The sequence below is a fragment of the Bufo gargarizans genome, chromosome 2 (genome assembly GCF_014858855.1).
Source record: "Bufo gargarizans isolate SCDJY-AF-19 chromosome 2, ASM1485885v1, whole genome shotgun sequence".
NCBI classification, from domain to species: domain Eukaryota; kingdom Metazoa; phylum Chordata; class Amphibia; order Anura; family Bufonidae; genus Bufo; species Bufo gargarizans.
The window spans coordinates 602,168,245-602,191,808 of record NC_058081.1 but is presented as its reverse complement, the minus strand read 5'-3'; positions in this window follow the sequence as shown (position 1 = coordinate 602,191,808).

Below are 23,564 nucleotides of genomic sequence, written 5' to 3'. Positions count from 1 at the left end.
TGTGAAAGAGTCCCACCACACAAAAACAAAAGTTTTAGATTTTAGAAAAACAGACTTTTCAAAAATGAAATTAGTCATAAATGAGTCCTTATCAGACTGGAACGGATTACATGGAGTCCAGGAGAAATGGGACTACTTAAAAGGTGCATTATTGAAGGCAACAGAAAATTGCATTAGACTTGTCAGTAAAAGCAAAAAAAGGAAGAGACCACTGTGGTACTCAGCAGAAGTGGCCCAAATCATTAAAAATAAAAAGCTAGCATTTTGTAATTATAAAAAAAACCAGAGCAATGAAGATAAGGAAATCTACAAGATTAGGCAGAAAGAGGCCAAGCAAGTTATAAGAACTTCTAAAGCGCAGGCAGAAGAAAAACTAGCTCAGTCTATGAAAAAAGGGGATAAGACATTCTTCAGATATATAAATGAAAAAAGGAAATTAAAACAAGGAATAACTAAATTAAAAACAAAGGACGGAAGGTACGTAGAAGAGAATAAAGGGCTAGCCGACTGCCTTAATGAATACTTCTGTTCAGTTTTTACAAAAGAAAAAGAAGGAGAAGGACCTCCACTAGAAAGGATGACTAATAAATCGTTTGATGCATGTGTCTTTACAGAGGAAGATGTTCTAAGTTTGCTGTCTAAAGTGAAGACAAATAAGTCACATAGGCCTGATGAGATACACCCAAAATTATTAAAAGAGCTTAGTGGTGAGCTGGCAAAACCGTTAACAGATTTATTTAACCAATCATTAGTAACAGGAGTCGTCCCGGAAGATTGGAAATTGGCAAATGTCGTGCCCATTCACAAGAAAGGTAGTAGGGAGGAATCGAGCAACTATAGACCAGTGAGTCTGACATCAATAGTAGGCAAATTAATGGAAACCCTATTAAAGGATAGGATTGTGGAACATCTAAAATCCCATGGATTGCAAGATGAAAAACAGCATGGGTTTACTTCAGGGAGATCATGTCAAACAAATCATATAGATTTTTTTGACTGGGTGACTAAAATAATAGACGGTGGAGGTGCAGTAGACATCGCATATCTAGATTTTAGTAAGGCTTTTGACACTGTCCCACATAGAAGACTTATCAATAAACTGCAGTCATTGAGCATGGACTCCCATATTGTTGAGTGGATTAGGCAGTGGCTGAGTGACAGACAACAGAGGGTTGTAGTCAATGGAGAACATTCAAAACAAGGTCATGTTACCAGTGGGGTTCCACAGGGATCTGTACTGGGACCAATTTTGTTTAATATCTTTATAAGTGATATTGCAAAAGGCCTCGATGGTAAGGTTTGTCTTTTTGCTGATGACACAAAGATATGTAACAGGGTTGATGTTCCTGGAGGGAAACGCCAAATGGAAAAGGATTTAGGAAAACTAGAAGAATGGTCAGAACTCTGGCAACTGAAATTTAATGTGGATAAGTGCAAGATAATGCACCTGGGGCGTAAAAACCCAAGGGCAGAATATATAATATTTGACACAGTCCTGACCTCAGTATCTGAGGAAAGGGATTTAGGAGTAATTATTTGAGAAGACTTAAAGGTGGGAAGACAATGTACGAAATGCCAGCAGACTGCTTGGATGTATAGGGAGAGGTATAAGCAGTAGAAAGAGTGAAGTGCTTATGCCGCTGTACAGAACACTGGTGAGACCTCACTTGGAGTATTGTGCGCAGTACTGGAGGCCATATCTCCAGAAGGATATAGATACTCTAGAGAGAGTTCAGAGAAGAGCTACTAAACTAGTACATGGATTGCAGGATAAAACTTACCAGGAAAGGTTAAAGGACCTTAATATGTATAGCTTGGAAGAAAGAAGAGACAGAGGGGATGATAGAAACTTTTAAATACATAAAGGGAATCAACTCGGTAAAGGAGGAGAGAATATTTAAAAGAAGAAAAACTACCACAAGAGGACACAGTTTTAAATTAGAGGGGCAAAGGTTTAAAAGTAATATAAGGAAGTATTACTTTACTGAGAGAGTAGTGGATGCATGGAATAGCCTTCCTGCAGAAGTGGTAGCTGCAAATACAGTGGAGGAGTTTAAGCATGCATGGGATAGGCATAAGGCTATCCTTCATATAAGATAGGGCCAGGGACTATTCATAGGATTCAGATATATTGGGCAGACTAGATGGGCCAAATGTTTCTTATCTGCCGACACATTCTATGTTTCTATGTTTCTAATTAACTCTAAACACCTGCAAAAGATTCCTGAGGCTTTTAAAAACTCCCAGAATGGTTCATTACTCAAAACCGCAATCATGGGTAAGACTGCCGACCTGACTGCTGTCCAGAAGGCCATCATTGACACCCTCAAGCAAGAGGGTAAGACACAGAAAGAAATTTCTGAACGAATAGGCTGTTCCCAGAGTGCTGTATCAAGGCACCTCAGTGGGAAGTCTGTGGGAAGGAAAAAGTGCGGCAGAAAACGCTGCACAACGAGAAGAGGTGACCGGACCCTGAGGAAGATTGAGGAGAAGGACCGATACCAGACCTTGGGGGACCTGCGGAAGCAGTGGACTGAGTCTGGAGTAGAAACATCCAGAGCCACCGTGTACAGGCGTGTGCAGGAAATGGGCTACAGGTTCCGCATTCCCCAGGTCAAGCCACTTTTGAACCAGAAACAGCGGCAGAAGCGCCTGACCTGGGCTACAGAGAAGCAGCACTGGACTGTTGCTCAGTGGTCCAAAGTACTTTTTTCGGATGAAAGCAAATTTCGCATGTCATTCGGAAATCAAGGTGCCAGAATCTGGAGGAAGACTGGGAAGAGGGAAATGCCAAAATGCCTGAAGTCCAGTGTCAAGTACCCACAGTCAGTGATGGTCTGGGGTGCCATGTCAGCTGCTTGAGTTGGTCCACTGTGTTTTATCAAGGGCAGGGTCAATGCAGCTAGCTATCAGGAGATTTTGGAGCACTTCATGCTTCCATCTGCTGAAAAGCTTTATGGAGATGAAGATGTCATTTTTCAGCACGACCTGGCACCTGCTCACAGTGCCAAAACCACTGGTAAATGGTTTACTGACCATGGTATTACTGTGCTCAATTGGCCTGCCAACTCTCCTGACCTGAACCCCATAGAGAATCTGTGGGATATTGGGAAGAGAAAGTTGAGAGACGCAAGACCCAACACTCTGGATGAGCTTAAGGCCGCTATCGAAGCATCCTGGGCCTCCATAACACCTCAGCAGTGCCACAGGCTGATTGCCTCCATGCCACGCCGCATTGAAGCAGTCATTTCTGCAAAAGGATTCCCGACCAAGTATTGAGTGCATAACTGAACATAATTATTTGAAGGTTGACTTTTTTTGTATTAAAAACACTTTTCTTTTATTGGTCGGATGAAATATGCTAATTTTTTGAGATAGGAAATTTGGGTTTTCATGAGCTGTATGCCAAAATCATCAATATTAAAACAATAAAAGGCTTGAACTACTTCAGTTGGTGTGTAATGAATCTAAAATATATGAAAGTCTAATGTTTATCAGTACATTACAGAAAATAATGAACTTTATCACAATATGCTAATTTGTTTAGAAGGACCTGTATATGTGAAACTTGCAAAATTAGAATATTGTGCAAAGTTCAATTATTTCAGTAATGCAACTTAAAAGGTGAAACTAACATATGAGATACTCATTACATGCAAAGCAAGATATTTCAAGCCTTTATTTGTTATAATTTGGATGATTATGGCTTACAGCTTATAAAACCCTAAAGTCACAATTTTGAGGTACCCTTTGTTCAGGGGAGTATGAATTAATTAGCTTACTAGAGTGTGACACTTTGAGCCTAGAATATTGATCCTTTTCACCCCCAAAAAAATTTAAGCTGCATTAATACAATTCCTTTTAATTTGCATTACTGAAATAAATGGACTTTTGCACGATATTCTAATTTATCGAGTTTCACCTGTGTATATATATATATATTTATATCCTCTTTTCCCTCCCCTTTCTATTCTATTTTAAGTATTTTTAGTAACCCAAGGTATTATGTTGAATATGGCGATCTATTCTGTATATAGATTTTTTATATAGCCTTCTTCTTTTATTTATAAATGTAGAACGGACACCGACACCCAAACTATTTTTTATATTTATACTTATCGCCCCGTCTATTTATCCTCCTCCCCTTGGTATATAAGAAGAGGGGAATAGTCCTTATAAGAAAATTATACTAATGAAGTTATAATAACTAATAAAAGATTCTACCTCCATGCATACTATAGGAAAGGGCAAGTTTACCCTTCAAGTCACCGGGCCTGATGGTTGCGCATTTACACACGCTCTGCGCCTGCGCCCCGGAACCTCTCTACTTCATGCTTACGTACAGGGCCGCGAGCATTCCACTCGGACCAGAAGTCCTGCTTACCTTGTGTTCCACCAAGTCCGGACCGGAAGTCGCAGGCCCTGCGCTTCGCAGTTGAACGTAACACTTCCTGGATCAGTGGAACCGGAAGTGACGTCATATTGATGACAATCTGGCGGTTCTTTCAAATCCCCATATATACTACTCATCTGCTATCTATGTAGCATTGTTATTTTTTTGATCCTGAAGAAGGGGGATTTATGTGACCCCAAAACGCATTGAGATTTTTTCTAATTAAAGTTCCTTGTTCACAAGTTGGAGTCCACCGGGTCATCCATTGGAGGGACTACAAGAGAACTACCATTCTACAGGCAATCTTGGCGAGGGAGGACTGGCGACAAGTGTCCTGAGCTTTATCTTGTGCCACCCTCCCTGGTGAAGTGAGTAAGACACTCTCATTGTGTATTGTCCAGAGCGGATTGTTTTTATTACTCTTAGATGTGTTATTGTACTATTATTCTGTACTGCCTTTATCCTCTTAATCTACGAACTAATCAACATCTTCCACAGTCAATACTACCACTCTGGCTACAGGGAAGCGATCAATTCCCACACAGGAGTACTGTCCCTCCACTCTGAACTACGTATCATCACCTACCATTTGGTCTACTAGGCCCTATTGCATTGCAGCTATTTGTTGCCTCCTGTTTTGCCATTTGGATTAATCGCATTTCCCATGAACTCTATTTAATTACCTTGGTGCACCTATAGGTGTTCTCTAATTTCTGTTCTTCCTTCTCGGTTCCTTGGAGCTCCACTGTCATCTATTTTTTCTTCTCTTAACAGGCTAGAAGAGGCAGTGGGGTGGAAAAAGGGAGAAGGTGGACCACGCCAAATAGGCCCGCAACTGTTCCCCGGAGCACCCCCTTGCGGAACACCTACTCCCTTGCCATGGGGTAGGTGTTCCGCAGTCTGGTGCTTTTTTGAGGAAAGTGCAAAAGATAAAAGAATTGTCATTTGCAACCTGTGCCGTACCGAAATGAGCAGGGGCATGAACACTAGCAATCTCACCACCCCCAGCATGATCCGCCACATGGCATCAAAGCACCCTAATAGGTGGGCCGAACGCCTGGGTCCACAATCAGTGTCTGCGGGTCACACTACTGCCTCCTCCTTTGCCCCTGTGTTACGTGCTGGCCAATCCCCTGTCTAAGACGCAGGCCCGGATGCCTCCTGCCCTGCACCTGGACCTTCGCAAGCACCATCAGCTAGCAAATCAACTTCTGTGTCTCAGCGCAGTGTACAGATGTCCATAACCCAGGCCTTTGAACGAAAGCGCAAATACCCAGCCAATCACCCACAGGCCATAGCCCTAAATTCTCACCTTTCCAAATTGCAGGCCCTGGAAATGTTGCCATTTAGACTTGTGGAAACTGAGGCTTTATGCAGCCTGATGGCGGTGGCCGTCCCGTGTTACTCTGTCCCCAGTCGCCAATATTTTTCACGGTGTGCAGTCCCAGCCTTACACCAGTATGTGTCCCGTAACATCACCCGTTCCCTGACCAACAAAGTTATTGGGAAGGTCCACTTAACGACTAACACATGGACAAGTGCTTTTTGCCAGGGATGCTACATTTTCCTGATGGCACCCTGGGTGAATGTTGTGGAGGCCGGGTGCGAGTCGTATCCTGGGATGGCACAGGTGCTACCGATGCCAAGGATTGCGGGCCCTACTTCCATCAGGGATTATGCAACCACCTACGTTAGTAGCTGCAACCCCCCCTTCTCCTCCTCCGCCTCCTCCTCCACTTCCAACTCTGAATTATCATCTTGCAGCACCAGTCAGACATCAGTCAGTAGCTGGAAGCAGTGTAGACTGCAGTGGGGAAGCGGCAACAGGCCGTGCATAAACTGATCTGCTTAGGTGACAAACAGCACACCGCCGCAGAGCTGTGGCAGGGGTAAGGGACCAGACTGAGCTGTGGCTCTCGCCACTCAACTTACAACCAGGCATGGTTGTGTCTGATAATGGCCGTAACTTGGTGGCGGATTTGGAGCTCGGCAAGCTCACAGACATACCATGCCTAGCACACGTGTTCAACCTAGTGGTTCAGCGGTTTCTCAAAACCTACTAGTGAAGGTGCACCGCGTGTGTGCCCATGTCCGCAAGTAATCGACAGCTGACGTCGGTCTGGCAGCGCTGCAGCAGCGCTTGCAATTGCCAGCTAACCGACTGTTGTGCAACGCGAGCACATGCTGGAACTCCACGTTCCACATGTTGGCCAGGCTTGTGAGCAGCAGAGGGCAGTAGTGGGAATGGATGTCTGATCTCTGTGAGGTTTTACGCAACTTTGAGGAATCAACACAGATGGTGAGCGGCGATATATTATCAATGTAACCATCCCACTTCTGTGTCTACTTAAACACTCGCTGCTCACAATGAAGGCGGACGCTTTGCATGTGAAAGAGGTGGAAATGGGGGAAGACAGTACACAGGGTGATAGGCAGGCCACTCTCAGTTCGTCTTCTAAGCGCAAATTGGGTTATGAGAAGGAGCAGGAGACGGTTGCCTCCGCTACAGAGGGTAGTACCCATGGAAGTTTTATTCCATCTGTTCAGCGTGGATGGGAAGAAGAGGATGAGGAGATTGAGAGTCATCCTCCTGATGAGGACAGCAAAGTCTTATCTGTTTTGACTCTGGCACACATGGCTGACTTTATGTTAGGCTGCCTTTCTCGTGACTCTTGCGTTGTACGCATTTTGGCCAACACCGATTACTGGTTGTTAACCCTTCTCGACCCCTGCTACAAAGAGAACTTCTCATCTCTCATTCCTGTGGTGGAGAGGACGAGCAAATCGGTAAAATGCCAGAAGGTCCTTGTGGAAAAATTACTCCAAAAATTTCCAGCTGACAACGCTGGCTGCAGAGTACGTAGTTCCTTGACCAACTGAGGAGAAGATACCAGGGGAACACACAGCACTTCCAGTAGAGGCAGGGCAACACTCTCCAAGGCCTGGGACAGTTTTATGACACCCCGCCAGCACCCTCAACCTGATGTGCGGCCTACTGACACAAGCAGGGAAACATTTTGGAAGATGGTGAAAGAGTACGTAGCAGACCGTGTCAGCGTCCTCAGTGATCCCTCTGTGCCTTACAACTATTGGGTGTCCAAGCTGTACACGTGGCACGAACAGGCGCTCTACGCCTTGGAGGTGCTGGCCTGCCCCGCTGCCAGAGTTTTGTCAGAGAGTGTATTTAGTGCTGCTGGGGGCATAATAACTGATAAGCGCATCCGCCTGTTGAACAAGGCCTGAATTGCCCCTGACTTCTCTACTCCACCAGAGGAAAGCGGCTGAACATAAAGGCTCTCTAAATGTGGCTTTTATGGTGTATTAAATACACTGTATTCCCATGCACCCCTTCCTCAACCAAAAAGGGTATATGGTGCAATCTCCCCTTTCTCGTCCTCCTCCTCCATCATATCAACATGCTTATTAGGCTGCTCTCACCCATAATGTTTTAGAGAGTCACCAGCAGGCCCTTGTTCTTAATGTTTTAGAGGGTCATCGGCAGGCCCTTTCTCCTAATGTTTTTGAGGGTCACCAGCAGGCCCTCGCCCATAATGTTTTAGAGGGTCACCAGCAGGCCCTTGTTCTTAATGTTTTAGAGGATCATCGGCAGGCCCTTGCTCCTAATGTTTTTGAGGGTCACCAGCAGGCCCTCGCCAATAATGTTTTAGAAGGTCACCAGCAGGCCCTTGTTCATGATGTTTTTGAGGGTCACCAGCAGGCCCTTGCTCCTAATGTTTTTGAGGGTCACCAGCAGGCCCTCGCCCATAATGTTTTAGAGGGTCACCAGCAGGCCCTTGTTCTTAATGTTTTAGAGGGTCACCGGCAGGCCCTTGCTCCTAATGTTTTTGAGGGTCACCAGCAGGCCCTCGCCAATAATGTTTTAGAAGGTCACCAGCAGGCCCTTGTTCATGATGTTTTTGAGGGTCACCAGAAGGCCCTCCCCCTAATGTTTAGATGGTCAGATAAGTAGCAGGCACTCACCCCTAATGTTGAAGAGGGTCAGCTCAGCAGCAGCCCTTCACCCCTAATGTTTTAGATGGTCAGCTCAGCAGCAGACCCTCACCCCTAATATTTTAGATGGTCAGATTAGCAGCAGGCACTCGCCACTAATGTTTTAGAGGGTCAGCTCAGCAGCAGGCCCTCGCCCCTAATGTTTTAGATGGTCAGATCAGCAGGCCCTTGCTCCATGATGCCCTCCTTTATGTGTAATAAAGGGTTTTTTGTAGTGCCGGTTCCTTGTAATTATTGGCAGCCCTTTCACTTTGCATAGGCTTTGTGAGTGTAGGAGTCCCACTACCTGAACAATTGTACCACAATGTGAATTAGGCCCACCTTTATGTGATATACAGATTGTATCAGAGTGTCTCTTCCTTGTAATTTACAGGAAAAAATGTAAATATACAGGAAAAAATGTAAATATACAGGAAAAAATGTTTCCTAACAATTTTTCCTCTAAAATTGATTCTATCTTCAGTTTTGTGCATATTATTGTCAGTCTGTAAAAGTGACGTACTACTCAGACAACATCGTTCCCAGCAGTGACCTGGGAGTCCAAGATGCATCCAGACATCCTCCCTGTGCTGTTCCCGAACCAGTTCAGTGGCGTTTCCATCAATTTCTGACCTTTTCCTGTGAACCAGACACCCTCCTGTAACAGTCCTACAGGCTCACCTGTGTCAGAGGACCGCTGGCTGGAGGTAGGAGTGGAGCCCAGTGGCAAGGACCGCAGGCAGGTAGTAAGCGTGGTCAGACAATCCAGATGGCAACGGTGGTAGCAGTTCAGTAGGTAGGGATAAGGCAGAAGAGTAGTCGGTAGGCAGGCGGTGGGTCAGGGCAGGCGGCAGTAAGCGTGGTCAGACAATCCGGATGGCAACGGTGGTAGCAGTTCAGTAGGTAGGGATAAGGCAGAAGAGTAGTCGGTAGGCGAGTGGCGGCCTGTGAAGGTGTTCTCCACGTATGGCTTGAGGAGAGAGCAATGGAAGACAGGGTGCACCCTAATGGAGTCCGGAAGGTCGAGCCGGAACGTGACTTCGTTGATTTGTGCGGTGATCCGGAACGGACCCATGTATCTTTGGGCAAATTTTTTGGAGGGGACCTTCAATCTGAGGTTCTTGGTGGACAGCCATACCTTGTCTCCCTGTTTAAAGCGCCTCTGGGCAAGCTGGAGGTTGTCTATAATGTTCTCTTGTGCCTCCTGTAGGGTTGTTAGGCGTTCGGCCACTGCTGGGAGGGTGGAGGCAATGGGTAGGTGGGGAATGAACACCGGGTGTGAGCCTGTGTTAGCAAAGAAGGGGCTGTGCTTGGTTGAGCTGTGATCAGCATTGTTGTAGGCGAACTCGGCCGTGGGGAGATGATCAAGCCAGTCATCCTGCAGGTGGGAGCTGAAACAGCGTAGGTATTGCTCTAGGGTCTGATTAGTTCTCTCCGTCTGCCCGTTTGACTGAGGGTGGAAAGCAGAGGACAGGTTCACTTTAACCCCGAGCGCCAGGCAGAAGTTCTTCCAGAACTTTGAGGCAAATTGTACACCTCGGTCGGAGACCACGTCGTCCGGGATCCCATGCAGCCTGAAGACCTCTCTGAGAATAAGATCGGCCGTCTGTTTGGCTGTGGGTAGGCCTTTGTAGGGGATGAAATGGGCCATCTTGGTGAGACGGTCGACCACGACCAGGATGGTGTTCATCCCTTTTGAAGGAGGAAGGTCTACCACAAAGTCCATGGAGATCGAGCCCCAGGGGCGGGAGGGAATCGGGAGAGGTTGTAACAGACCCACGGGAGAGGAACGAGGAGTCTTATTGCGGGCACAGACCGTGCACGAGGAGATGTACCTCTTGATGTCCTCCCTGTATGTTGGCCACCAGAAGGAGCGGGAGAGAAGCTCCTGGGTCTTTCTTGTGCCAAAATGGCCGGCCACCTTGGAGTCATGGTTGAGTTTGAGCACTTCGAGCAGTGCGATTTCTGGTACATATAGTTGTAGGTGCTGATGAAACCAATGACCGTTCTTAAACGTAAGGCTGACATTGCCTGTGGGGTGGGAGAGGAAGGGGTCATTTTCATATCCTTCTTTGATTGTGCCCAGGAGTTCTTTAGAGTAGGTGGCCCCTACGACCCTTCTCTCGGGCAAGATGTTATTTTGGCCCTTGTTACTCTGTGAGGGCTCGGAAAACATTCTGGAGAGGGCATCAGCCTTGCCGTTTTTTGATCCAGGACGATAGGTGATGAGATAGTTGAAGCGGGAAAAGAATAGGCTCCATCTGGCCTGTCTGGCTGAGAGTCTCTTAGCGCTGCGGATGAACTCGAGGTTCTTGTGGTCAGTTAGTACGATTATGGGGTTGGTGGCTCCCTCCAGCAGGTGTCTCCACTCGGAGAAGGCATCCTTGATCGCCAGTAGTTCTTTGTTCCCGATGTCATAGTTCTTCTCAGAGGGGGACATCTGGCGGGAGAAATATGCGCACGGGTGTAATAGCATCCTCTCCCCTGTCCGTTGTGACAAAACTGCCCCCACCGCAGAGTCTGATGCATCCACTTCGACTGTAAATGGGAGCTCGGGGTTCGGGTGGATTAGGATTGGGGCAGAAGTGAAGAGGAGTTTCAACTTGGTGAAGGCCTCCTGGGCCTCGGGTGTCCAGGAGAAGGGGACTGCCTTCTTGGTGAGTTGGGTGATTGGTGCTATGACCTTGGAGAAGTTGCGGATAAACTTCCGATAGAAGTTGGCGAAGCCAATGAATCTTTGTATCTCCTTCTCGTTTTTCGGAACGGGCCAGTTCATCACAGCTTGGACCTTCCCCGGGTCCATACTTAGGCCCTCTGGGGAGATGATGTATCCGAGGAACTGAGTGGTGGTTCGCTCAAACTCGCATTTCTCTAGCTTGATATAGAGAGAGTTCTGTCTGAGCCTCTGCAGTACCCTGCGGACGTGTTCGCGGTGCTGCTCGAGGTCTTCAGAGAAGATCAAGATGTCGTCCAGGTAAACGACTACAAACAGATCCAGCATGTCCCTGAGGACGTCGTTAATGAAGTGCTGGAAGGTGGCGGGAGCATTGCAGAGTCCGAAAGGCATGACCAGGTACTCGAAATGACCATAACGTGTCCGGAAGGCGGTCTTCCATTCGTCCCCAGGGCGGATTCGGACGAGGTTGTAGGCCCCTCGAAGGTCGAGTTTGGTGAAGATCTTCGCTTCCCGGAGTCTCTCAAGGAGTTCGGAAATCAGTGGGAGCGGGTACCATTTTTTTACGGTTATGTCATTAAGCTTTCTGTAGTCTATGCAGGGAGGAGTCTTTTTTCTCTACGAAGAAAAAGGGGGCTCCCGCGGGAGAGGTGGAGGGCCGGATGAACCCCTTCCTCAGGTCCTCGTCCAGGTACTCTTTCAGAGCCTTGAGTTCAGGCTCTGAGAGGGAGTAGATACTGCCAAAGGGTATTTCGGCCCCGGGCAACAGTTCTATAGGGCAGTCGTAGGGTCGGTGTGGTGGCAGCTTGTCTGCGTTTTTCTTGTCGCAGACATCCTGGAACTCGCTGTATTGAGGGGGTAGCAGATCCTTGACAGATAGTTTTGAGATGGTGGTGTCTTCGGGTGGAAGGACGGGTTTGTGGGAGCAATTTAGCGTGCAGAACTCGGACGGGAATCGTATGCAGCGGGTTTCCCAGTCCACCGAGGGGTTGTGGGTGGCCAACCATGGGATGCCCAAGATCACTGGGAACTTCGGGGAGGCGATCAGAGAGAAGTGGATCTTTTCATGGTGATCTGGTTCTATGAGGAGTTGTAGTTTGGTGGTCTCGTGAGTGGCCGGCCCCGAGGAGAGTGGGGATCCGTCGACGGTTTCCAGGTCAACGGGGGCTGCCTTGATTGTCAGTGGAATATTCTTTTCGCGGGCGAAGGTTAGGTCCATGAAGTTGCCTCCCGCCCCGGAGTCTAACATCGCTGAACAGGGGAGTTGTCGCCCCTCAATCTCGATGAGGATGGGGACGATGAAGTGGGATCCATGAGCCGCCGTGTTGTTATTTTCAGGGGCTGCTGGTGGGGTTGGAGTCTGTGGTTGCTCCTTTAGTTCCGTGACGGCAATAGTCTTTCGGATCTTATGAGGACATTTGATGGCAAAATGACCCGGCTCCCCACAGTAGAGGCAGAGGTTTTCGGCCAGCCGTCTCTCCTTCTCAGCTGTGGATAGAGACCTACGTAGAGCGTCGACCTGCATAGGTTCAGTTGCTGACCAGGGGTCGCGCTGGGCGGTGGAAGAGAAGGAATAAGTGGGTCTGTGGTCCAAGGACCAGAGTCTTTCTTTCTTCCTCTTGGAGAGTCTTTGATCTATCCGGATGCATAACTGAATGAAGTCATCCAGATCGTCCGGGGCCTCAACTCTGGCGAGTTCGTCCTTTATTAATTCGGACAGGCCTCGCCGGAATTGGCTCCTCTGTGCCGCTGGGTTCCAGGTGGTGTCCGTGACCCAACGGCGAAACTCAGCGGTGTATTCGGCGACGGAGCGTCTCCCTTGCCGCAGACTATGTAGTCGCGCCTCGGCTGTCGCACAGCGGTTGGGGTCGTCGAAGACTTGGCTCATTGCGGTGATGAAGTTGTTTAGGTTGTTCAGGAGCTGACTGTTAGTCTCCACGTATGGTGATGCCCATGCTAATGCTTCATCCGTCAGGAGATTGACCATGAATAGCACCTTCTTCTTCTCGGTGGTGAAGGGGGCTGGGTACATCTGAAAATAGATGCGGCATTGGTTTAGAAACCCCCGATACTGACGTCTATCACCGCCGAATCTTGGTGGGAGTGGCATGCGGGTGTCTGCAGCCGTGCCGCGGACGTCCAGGAGTTGCCTCTGTAGTTCAATAATCTCGCTCTGTTGGCTTTGGACTACGACTTGGAGCTGGGCAAATTTCTCCTGATATGTAGTACCAAATTCTTGAAGTTCAGAGACCTGCTTACGCAGAGTGGCCATTGCGGACTCCATAGTGTGGCTGATTATTCTGTAACAGTCCTACAGGCTCACCTGTGTCAGAGGACCGCTGGCTGGAGGTAGGAGTGGAGCCCAGTGGCAAGGACCGCAGGCAGGTAGTAAGCGTGGTCAGACAATCCGGATGGCAACGATGGTAGCAGTTCAGTAGGTAGGGATAAGGCAGAAGAGTAGTCGGTAGGCAGGCGGTGGGTCAGGGCAGGCGGCAGTAAGCGTGGTCAGACAATCCGGATGGCAACGGTGGTAGCAGTTCAGTAGGTAGGGATAAGGCAGAAGAGTAGTCGGTAGGCAATTCCTGGTCAGCAGTGGACTTCCAGCAGTAGCAAGAGCAACAGATGAGGAGAAGCTTGATCAAGGCTCAGGAGCTCAATAATCAGCAAGCTAGAGTGCAAGGGGCTGGACTTATATAGGGAAGTACCAGGTGTGGGGAATCAAGGGTGATGAGCAAGGCTTGGCAAGACTGAGGTTAACTAATAGGTTTCAGGGAGGAATGTCCAGAGAGGATGGTAGCCTAGTAAGCAGGGCTACTGCCTGGGATGTGGCTGGTCACGGGTTCGAATCCCGACACCTCCTCTCTTCATAGCAGGGGGTGCCTGGTTTAATGCTCGGGTTCCCTCATTGACTTACATTGTGCTCGGGTGCTTGGTTGCTCTTTGGTGCTCGACCAACAGTAGTCTTGAAGTTTGTGGACATTTGCACCTGTTTCCCCTATGTAAAGTCATCAACGCCTTACTTTATTTCACTTTAAAGGGTTAACTTGCATTGACCTATACTGTTTAATACTATGTAACTGCATTTCATATATGTGTTGTCATATATATCCTGCTCATTTGCACTATATTTGCACAGCATTGTGTAAAGGGTTAATGAACACTGAGAGACTTTTGGGACTTTCTAGCTAATAATGAGAAGCTAGTAATTTTCCACAGTTACAATAAGGTGTAAATAAGAGTAGGTTTGGGAGGGAGCTAGACTTGTTTACCACCATAACAAGACAGACTAACCTTTTGAATACCAGGTGGTGCTATGTTATTATGTCTGAAAACTTGTCTGGAAAAACTGCTGTGTCATTGCCATTGAGTATTATTGAAGCTCCGATTCAAGTCTATGCGAGACGGAAAGTGTAACATTGTATTTGTTTTTTCTGAGTTTCTCCTCTCCACCCCTCCCACTAGAAGGTTCTAGTTCTGCTATAAACTGTATATAAGGAGAGCAGTCAGAGACCCTAGTGTTGTGCAGTTAGGGACAAGTGCTTGGAGGGGGAGTCTCATGCCAGACTATTCAGTGACCAGAAGAAGACGCTGAAACAGGAATACTCTGCCACAGACCCTGGATTACGTAACTTTGTACCAGGTACCAACCTTCTGAGAGAGAGAGGGACAGCTAGCTCAGGCTTTTACTCAGTATCAACCCCTTCTTCTTCCAGGGAGGAGGCTGGAGAAGCCAGTCCTATGCCTCAACTGTATTGCTTTGCACCTGAATTCCACCAGTAAAGAAGCACACTGGTTTACTGCAGACCCCGGCTCTCCGGAATTATTTCCCATTGGGTTGCACCACGCCTTACCATCCCTTTACGGAGAGCAGCAACACATGGTGACACCTCGACAGTGTCCAAGGGATCCAGCTTAATGTTGGGACTACCCCAAATCCGGCCACTGCCTATGCAAGACATGCTTATAGAGAGGGGTTTGCTTAAGACTCAGTATGTAAGTATGTCAGTATGTTTTTGGAGTTTGGGAAGAAACCGAAGTACCTGGAGGAAACCCACACAAACACAGGGAGAACATACAAACTCCATGTAGATGTTGTCCTTGGTGGGTGACCACAATCAATATTTTCAATGATAACCATATGGTAAACATTAGTAATTGCTTCAAGTAGTGTTGCAGCCCAACCGGGGCCCGTGGATAAAAGTGTGAATGAAAGAAATGTCATTCTTTTCCAAGCAAAATCTTATTGAGTTATCATTTTCTTATTTTAGGGAGTGCCAAGTACAGGAAAACAAATTAGACCAGTGAGGCAGAAGATGAGGCAGAACATGTACGGAGGCTTGAAATCATAACTCTGAAAGTATGTGTAAATTGTGGGGGGTTTAATAATTGATTCACTTTATTTTCTGGTCTTTCTATAATTATAAAACATTGGGGTCTTCCCAAATGAACTAACTTTTATTATATACAGTATGTATTTTACAATGTTCATGTGAGAGGAAAATTATATACTGTAACAAGCCCAGATAGAGAGTTTGGATTGCGGTAAAACTCTGGGTCTTGCCACAAGAGGCCGTAAGAGTGCTTCCTCCACTGTCCTATAAAAAGGCTACTTTGGGGTAGTATACCCCTTGGTCAGAAATTATTGACTACTAGACATGCCACTAAGATAGACTCAAAGACCACCGTGTTTTAGTGCACAAAACATGAAAGACCAGTCAAGACAGTCTTTTTTGGCATCTGAATTAACAAAGGCAACCTCTTCTTCCCCTGGTTAGTGGTATCATTCAAACCAATCACCTTTCTAGTATTATCAGAGGCTTAGTGGAAGTGGATAATAACCATCTGATTCTTGTGAACGAACTGGTTGAGCCAACAATTTAGGTTGTTAGCTGGTAGCGGGGTGAAGATGAGTAAGGGGGATTTTTTCCCTTAAAAAGGTTGACCACCTTCTGGCTTCTTGTGACCAATGTGTAGGTAAGATGACTATATAATACTTACTAATATAGTGCTGTCTGCATAGAAGTCCTGTCCATAAGATGGCTGCTGATGGAGGGTCATGTGACCAGACAAATAACTCAGCCCCCTCCATTCAAACACACTGTACATGCGCTAAATTCCCAACCGTGAAATGCATTATATTTGACTGGAGGAGACGCCATATGGATGTGATTTGACTGGTCACATGACCCTCCATAAGCAGCGATTTTATGAACAAGAACTCTGTGTGGACAGTACACAAGACTTGGCAAACAAGGGGCCCAGCATACCTTATGAAATGCAGCAACTGGTGCAGAATTCAATAAAAGCTATATTAATAAGTGCCATGCAGTCATCTTACTAACACATTGGTCAACAGTAACCAGAAACTGGCCAACCCAGTTAAAGCTATTTGATAGGGATGGACTGGGGACTTAATGCGGCCATAAACTAAAGGTTACCCCATATTGTAGGCGGGTCCAAATTGACAGAAGGCAGGACAACAGAACAGCAATACTGTATTACAGAACAAAATACCACCCCAGCAGAACCATATACCACAGTGTAGCACAAAACACTGCAGCCCGCACTACAGTATGAAACTATCATCGTCCTGAAGACGGCAGTACAGTTGAATTCAGGAGGTCACCTGCGGCCGCTGGCCAGTTGCATAAGTACCTGATTTTCCTACATCAGATGTTCATGCAGCTGGCTGGCGGCCATGAGAAGGGCTCTTGCGGCCCCTTGGACATTGGCCCACCAGGAAATTTCCCTGTAGCGTCTATGACCAGTCCGCCCATGCTCATTGACCTCATCCCCCAGCTCCTCCATGGTGACCTCTTGATGTAGAGCTTCAGTCGATAGAACAGGAGGAGAGATAATGAACTAAAGATTGATTTCTTATTTAGAAATTTTGATAAAGTGTTGATTTAAAAAAAAATTGGGCCACTTTAGAAAGGTTAATCTCACATAGATTGAGGGAGGAGCACCAGCCACAAGATGGCTTATCATTTTTTATGCTTTTGTCTGTCTGCAGTGAGCCGGACGGCAGGGGTATAACCAGTGAGGTGACGGTGGACCGAGGACTCATGACAGATAAATCTTTACTCATGGTTTTGGACGCTCCCTGGGCCAGCAGTGCAGTGAAGGGGAGAACAGCACAGGAATACTCCGGCGCACACTCTGATACAGTGTCGGTACCTAGGGCCCACCAGTAAAATGTATTTTGGGGGCCCACTGTATGGCTACATTTGAATATGAATTATTTATTAAGTTTTTTATATGAACATATGCTGGTTGAGGTGCTGTACATTGAAAATATGTATGTAGTGCAGTAAATCTAATGTGTTATGTGCCACTTGTGCAGGGGTTGGGAGACTAGGGGCCCACCTTGCTCAGGGGCCCACAGGGGATTCCCCTGTACCCCTGTGGGCCAGTCCAAGCCTGCTCTGATATGAGGGACACAGGCCAGATGGTGGATGTGGTGCCCTTGGTGGTAACTTGGCTTTATGTGCTTATGGCTAGGTCCCTTTAGTCATGACGCCAGTACCGTTGTGGTACAACAATGGTGAGAGTAGTAGTTGAATTAAGGAGTAAGACAGCAGTTGAATCCAACTCACAACTGTTACTGTTTTGCTGGTTCTCAGTAGCAATGACATTCACAGATAACATAGTCTCTCTTGTATGCAGAGGTAATAAATTGTAATCCCAGGTAACAGGCTTCTTGTAGATAAAACTTCAGATTAAAGTTAAGTTATGTTAGTGAAAATCCAACTGGCTGGTATCTAGCTCCTTGCCTTATTCTAATCCCAGGACCGGTGGTTTCTGATTCTTCCTTCCACATAAGTGACATAACAGATTGGCCTTTCTGTCTTCTATATACCGGTGAGGCTGCCTGTAGCTAGATTGTCCTACACCGAATTTAAAGGAGCCCATAAGCCTGATAAGATGGGTGTTATCTTCCTTTGTCTTTTCTGTAGTCAAAACACAATTTTCCACTTGTCCTCTGACTGCAGAAGGAGGTCTCACCTCAGCCTTACTACTTGGCCTAAAACTTGGGAAAAGATCACTTGGCTCCTCTGGACCGTGGGGCCTCAGAGAGAGAGAGAGAGAGAGAGAGAGAGAGAGAGAGAGCTTAGAGGAGGGGGGGCCTCTGTCCTTCCCCCTCCTCCTCACTCCAGCTACCCCATCTCCTCAACACACACACACACTAACTCAACTAGGCCGTACCTGTGGTATATATAGACTATGGTGAAATGTATGTACTGCACCTAACAGCCTGTTAACAGGGATTTTACATAAAGTCAAATACACCATGACATAATATGAAATATGCAGGGCTTTTTTTCTCAGAGAAAAGTTGTTGGAACTCACCCCCCCCAACCTCCCCTGGCCATGCCCCTACCTACCCATAGGACCGCCCCCTAAAACCGCCCCTTTAGAGAACAGGGATGCAAGTAAATCAGGGGCGGATTTAGTGCATTATAGGCCCGGGGCTGTCTAACCAACTTGGGCCCCCCCTCCATTTTAGTTTAGTTTTTTTTTGTATGAAGAGGCTGCGGTGCTTCATGAGCGCCACAGTCTCTTCTAAGGCTATATGACATCTTCAGACAAAAAAAAAATACCCCAAATTGCGTCCTAAACTAAAAAATGTGGTCGCCAAATTTAAAATACATATAATCCATAACGGGATTCTTCGATAACCCGAACTTTGGACGCAGAACTTAAAGGGAACCTGTCACCTGGATTTTGGGTATAGAGCTGAGGACATGGGCTGCTAGATGGCCACTAGCACATCCGCAATATCCAGTCCCCATAGCTCTGTGTGCTTTTATTGTGTAAAAAAACTGATTTGATACATATGCAAATTAACCTGTTAGCCTGTACAGAGTCAGAGCTCCCATACTAGTACCCTGAGGGGATGAGGCAACCTCTGCCATGCCAGGCTAGTCCAGACATCTAATATTCCGTGCGTAAAACAAACGGCGCATGCTCCCCCAGACTTTAGATTATACATGCTCCTGGGTACCCACTACATACTTCACATGCACTGTGTCCAGCATTCCATAAGGTTTCCTATCGCTCCTCCTTACGTGCCCACAGCTCTGGCAGGTAGGTGAAGTCCCTTTCACTTTCCAGTTTCTTTTTCCACCAAGTTTGCACAGCGGCAGTACAGCTGAGGAAAGCCCCGCCCACAACTGACGTAGAATTCCCGAGCCAGTGTACGGAACCCTCTTTGCTCTGTGGTGATACTGCTGCGGGAAGCACCACCCACGAGTGACGTAAAATGTGTGGGCCGGCGTACGGAACATGCGGCGGCCATGATGTGGTTGGCTGATTAGTGCTGGTAACTCCTTGCGCAGTAGAGCTCCAAGAAACGGATCGTCTGCAGATAGTGAAACTTAGTAACTAAAGGGGGTGGCGCAGAAAATAGGTGGCGGAACGCCGTTTCGGGGGGGTTCTGCCAGAAAAAAAGGCCTGGAAATATGACACGAAATACAATATGATAACTTTGCAGTGCCCACGTACACGAGTGGGACGCTGCATGTCTAGAACTATTCATGTGTTAGACAGCCCCACTATGATCTGCCCAGATTCTCTCTCGCACTTCTATATAAATATATATCGGTACAGAGAATTTGGCCATTGTTTCAGCTGCTGTTTACCTATTGCTTTTGCAGCGCTCATGCATAGTGTTTGTGGCGATATAAATACTATGTGGGTAAGGCTGTAAAACAAAAATTGCTCCCTCATTGCAAAACCTATGCTTGGGCCAAGCCACATGTTATACCCAGAAAATAACAACAGTGGTGTTCATGTGTCTGTTTTTGTCAGTGATATTATAGAGAATCAGCAGATTTACTGACCGTGAAGTCTTAAATGAACTGTATAGGCTTCTTTTAGCTTTTTACTTTTATAGATTATGCGGTATGGTAAGCGTTTAAATGAATGAAAAACAGAATTAGGGCTCATGCACACAAGCGTATTTTCTTTCTGTATTCATTCTTTTTTTTCGCAAAAAAACGGAAGGTACTCCATGTACTTTCCGTTTCCGTACGTCCGTATTTCTGTTCCGCGCAAAAAATAGAACATGTCCTATTATTGTCCGAATTACGGACAAGGATAGGACTGTTCTATTAGGGGCCAGCTGTTCCGTTCCGCAAAATACGGAATGCACACAGATGTCATCCGTATTTTTTGTGGATCCGTTTTTTGCGGACCACAAAATACTTACGGTCGTGTGCATGAGCCCTTACTTTTAGTTTTTTTTCTATAGGTTAACAGACGCAAGCTGCTGTTGATTGATCTTATATTATAAATAATGATAATTGTTCCTTGGGAACACATTTATACTTAAAGTGACTGTTGACTGTCCCATCTTGCCAGCCCGGAGTTTGCTGTGTAGTCTGTTCTGCTATGCTGTTTGCATAGCTCCCATTCCATGGGAGTTACGAAAACAGAAGGGCGCTGGCCCATGTTATTGTTTCCGTAAACCCCGCCACCGGGGGAGACCAGTGCTTCATCCCATCTCATTGTGGAAACGGCAAGATAGGACAACCCCTTTAATTAAACATCAGGCAAAACTGATACAGTGTGTTATGCCTGGGAGGGGCATGACATAGGGATTTAAAGAACACGTCAGCCACAGGTGGAGCCTTCCTTTTAGAAAAGTATATAGAAAGATGTTCCTAATTAATTATATATTTCCAATACTACACATAGACAGAGCTGTGTGATTCCAACACTGTAGCTACTGCAGAACAGGTGATTGGCAGGGGTGCGGGAGCCAGTCTCACATTGATCTGATTTTAGGAAATCAATATAAAAATACTGGACGACCCCTTTAAGCTTAGTGCCCATTGTGTCTGTAACCACCAAATGCACTTGCCTTTTGTATGTGAATGACTCTAACTACTGTGCATTTGTGCCCTCTGCTAGAGAAAAAAAGTAAAGCTTATATCATTTAAAAGGGTCTTGCCTGCCACTATAGTCAATGCCCAACCAGGAAGCCGCTCCTAAAAACATGAAGGGCACTATCAGAAGATGAAGTGGCAAGGTGCTTTAACCCAGAAAAGCCTATACATTTTTGATCTTTCCTCCCCACATTCCAATAGCCATAACTTTTTATTTTCCAATTCACATACCCAGATGAGGCCTTTTTTTTTGTGGGACAAGATTAGTTTTTGCGCTAAAAATGACACGATCTCCTTATTCTGTGGCTCAGTACGATTGAGGTGATACCAAACTTGTATAGTTTTTATTTTGTTTAAAGGGATTCTGTCAGACAGATTTTAGCTATAGAGCTTTTCATATCATCACATCAGTCTCCTTTATCTAAATATATATTTTTTTTAAAAATCGCTTTCATTTATATGCTAATTACCTTCGCAAGCATCCCAAGGGGCTGTCCCTCCAGCCGTTGGAGCCCAGCCGCAGCCCTTATCTTGGAGCCCAGCGCCGCTCCACTGTTAATTATTCACTCCTCACCTCTGCTTATTTTTTTTCACAGTGCGCCATAATCTCGCGCATGCGCCATTGATACATAAGTCCGAGCCCGCGCGGTGTCCTGGCAGAAGCCTCATCCAGGGGAATTGCGCATGCGCCAGTTTTCTGCGCACTTCGCTTGACCCGCAAACAAAGAGCGGAGTGGCGCAAGCTCATTTGACAGGTGGAGGATAGAAGTGAAGCAGCGCGAGATTACGGCACACTGCAGAAAAAAAAAGCAGAGGAGAGGAGTGAATAGTTAACAGTGGGCCGGTGTTTTTAATATTTTGAAACTTTTTATTTCTTAGGGGGCTAGAAACTGGGATATTTTGATCCCTTGTCATATTAACCCTAATAGAGATCTATTAGGGTGAATAGGATTTTTACACTTACCCTTCTGTGCTACAGCAGCATCCAGGCTGCCATGGTAATCGATTAAAACCCCCGCAATTTCACTTCTGGGGCTCCAATCGGAAGGCAGAGGGAGCTGCATCCCACTGTCTAACTCAACATTGATCGCGGCATCTTAAGAGTTAAATGATGGGTTTCAGTGGGATTGTGGCCAAATGCCAGCTGTATGATACATCTTATAGAGCGGGCTCACTGTAGCAGCCCGCTCCATACAATTTTGGGTGCATAATGCCTTATATGTATGGCATCATGCAATAACGGTTTTATAACCCCTTAAGGACCTCCGCCGAATATGTACAGCGGAAGTTTGGTCCCTAAACATAGCGCCTGCTTGCACGTGCAGCGGGCGCCACAGCCGCCGGGTTTCTGCCATTTTAAATAGCAGAGACCCGCAGCACATGTATGCGATCAGCCATAAAGCTGATCGCATACATTTTACCCTACAGATGCCATGGTAAAATGTGACCATGGCATCTGATCAGTCCAGAAGCGGAAGTCGTGCTCTTCTGCTTCGGTAACAGCGTTCCCTGACTGAGATCGGGGAACCTGTTACATCTCTGAAATAGCCCGAAGCCTCAACTAGGCTTCGGTGTCTATTCCAGGAATATACCAATACAGGCCACTAGGTGGCAGCATTATATTGTTATAATGCAAATGATGTGTTCAATGATGGCTATAAAGCCATCAATGAACACAATGGGCAATCTAATTATTGACAGTTATTGTCACCCAAGGTGACTTAAAAAAAACTTTAAAAAAAGTAAAAAAAGTTTTTACAAATATAAAAAAAAGTTCAAATCGCCCCCCTTTCCTTAAAATAAACATAAAAATACTTAACCAATAAAAAAAATAAACATCATGGGTATCTCTGTGTGCGACAATGCCCATACAATTAAAATATAACAATATTAATGGCATACGGCAAATGGCGTAACAGGAAAAAAAATTAAAACAGCCAATTTGCCATTTTTTTGTCACTTCCACTACCCAATATTTTTTTTTATAATAAGTGATAAAAAAGTCTCACACTTCAAATTGGTATCACTGAAAAGAACAGATCGTCTCACGAAAAATGAGCCCTCACACAGCCCTGTACACATAACTACAAAAAAGTTATAGGGGTCAGGATATGGTTATAACTAGGGATGAGCGAACCCGAACTGTATAGTTCGGGTTCGTACCGAATTTTGGGGTGTCCGTGACACGGACCCGAACCCGGACATTTTCGTAAAAGTCCGGGTTCGGTGTTCGTCTCTTTCTTGGCGCTTTTTGAAAGGCTGCAAAGCAGCCAATCAACAAGCGTCATACTACTTGCCCCAAGAGGCCGTCACAGCCATGCCTACTATTGGCATGGCTGTGATTGGCCAGTGCAGCATGTGACCCAGCCTCTATTTAAGCTGGACTCACATAGCGCCACCCATCACTCTGCTCTGATCAGCATAGGGAGAGGTTGCAGCTGCGACGTTAGGGCGAGATTAGGCAGTGATTAACTCCTCCAAAAGACTTCATTCAGAGATCGATCTGCAGCTGTGGATGATTGAACTGCTGCTATTGAATTGCTCACTGTTTTTAGGCTGCCCAGAGCGTTTTTCAGTCACTTTTTTCTGGGGTGATCGGCGGCCACTTTGTGTCTTG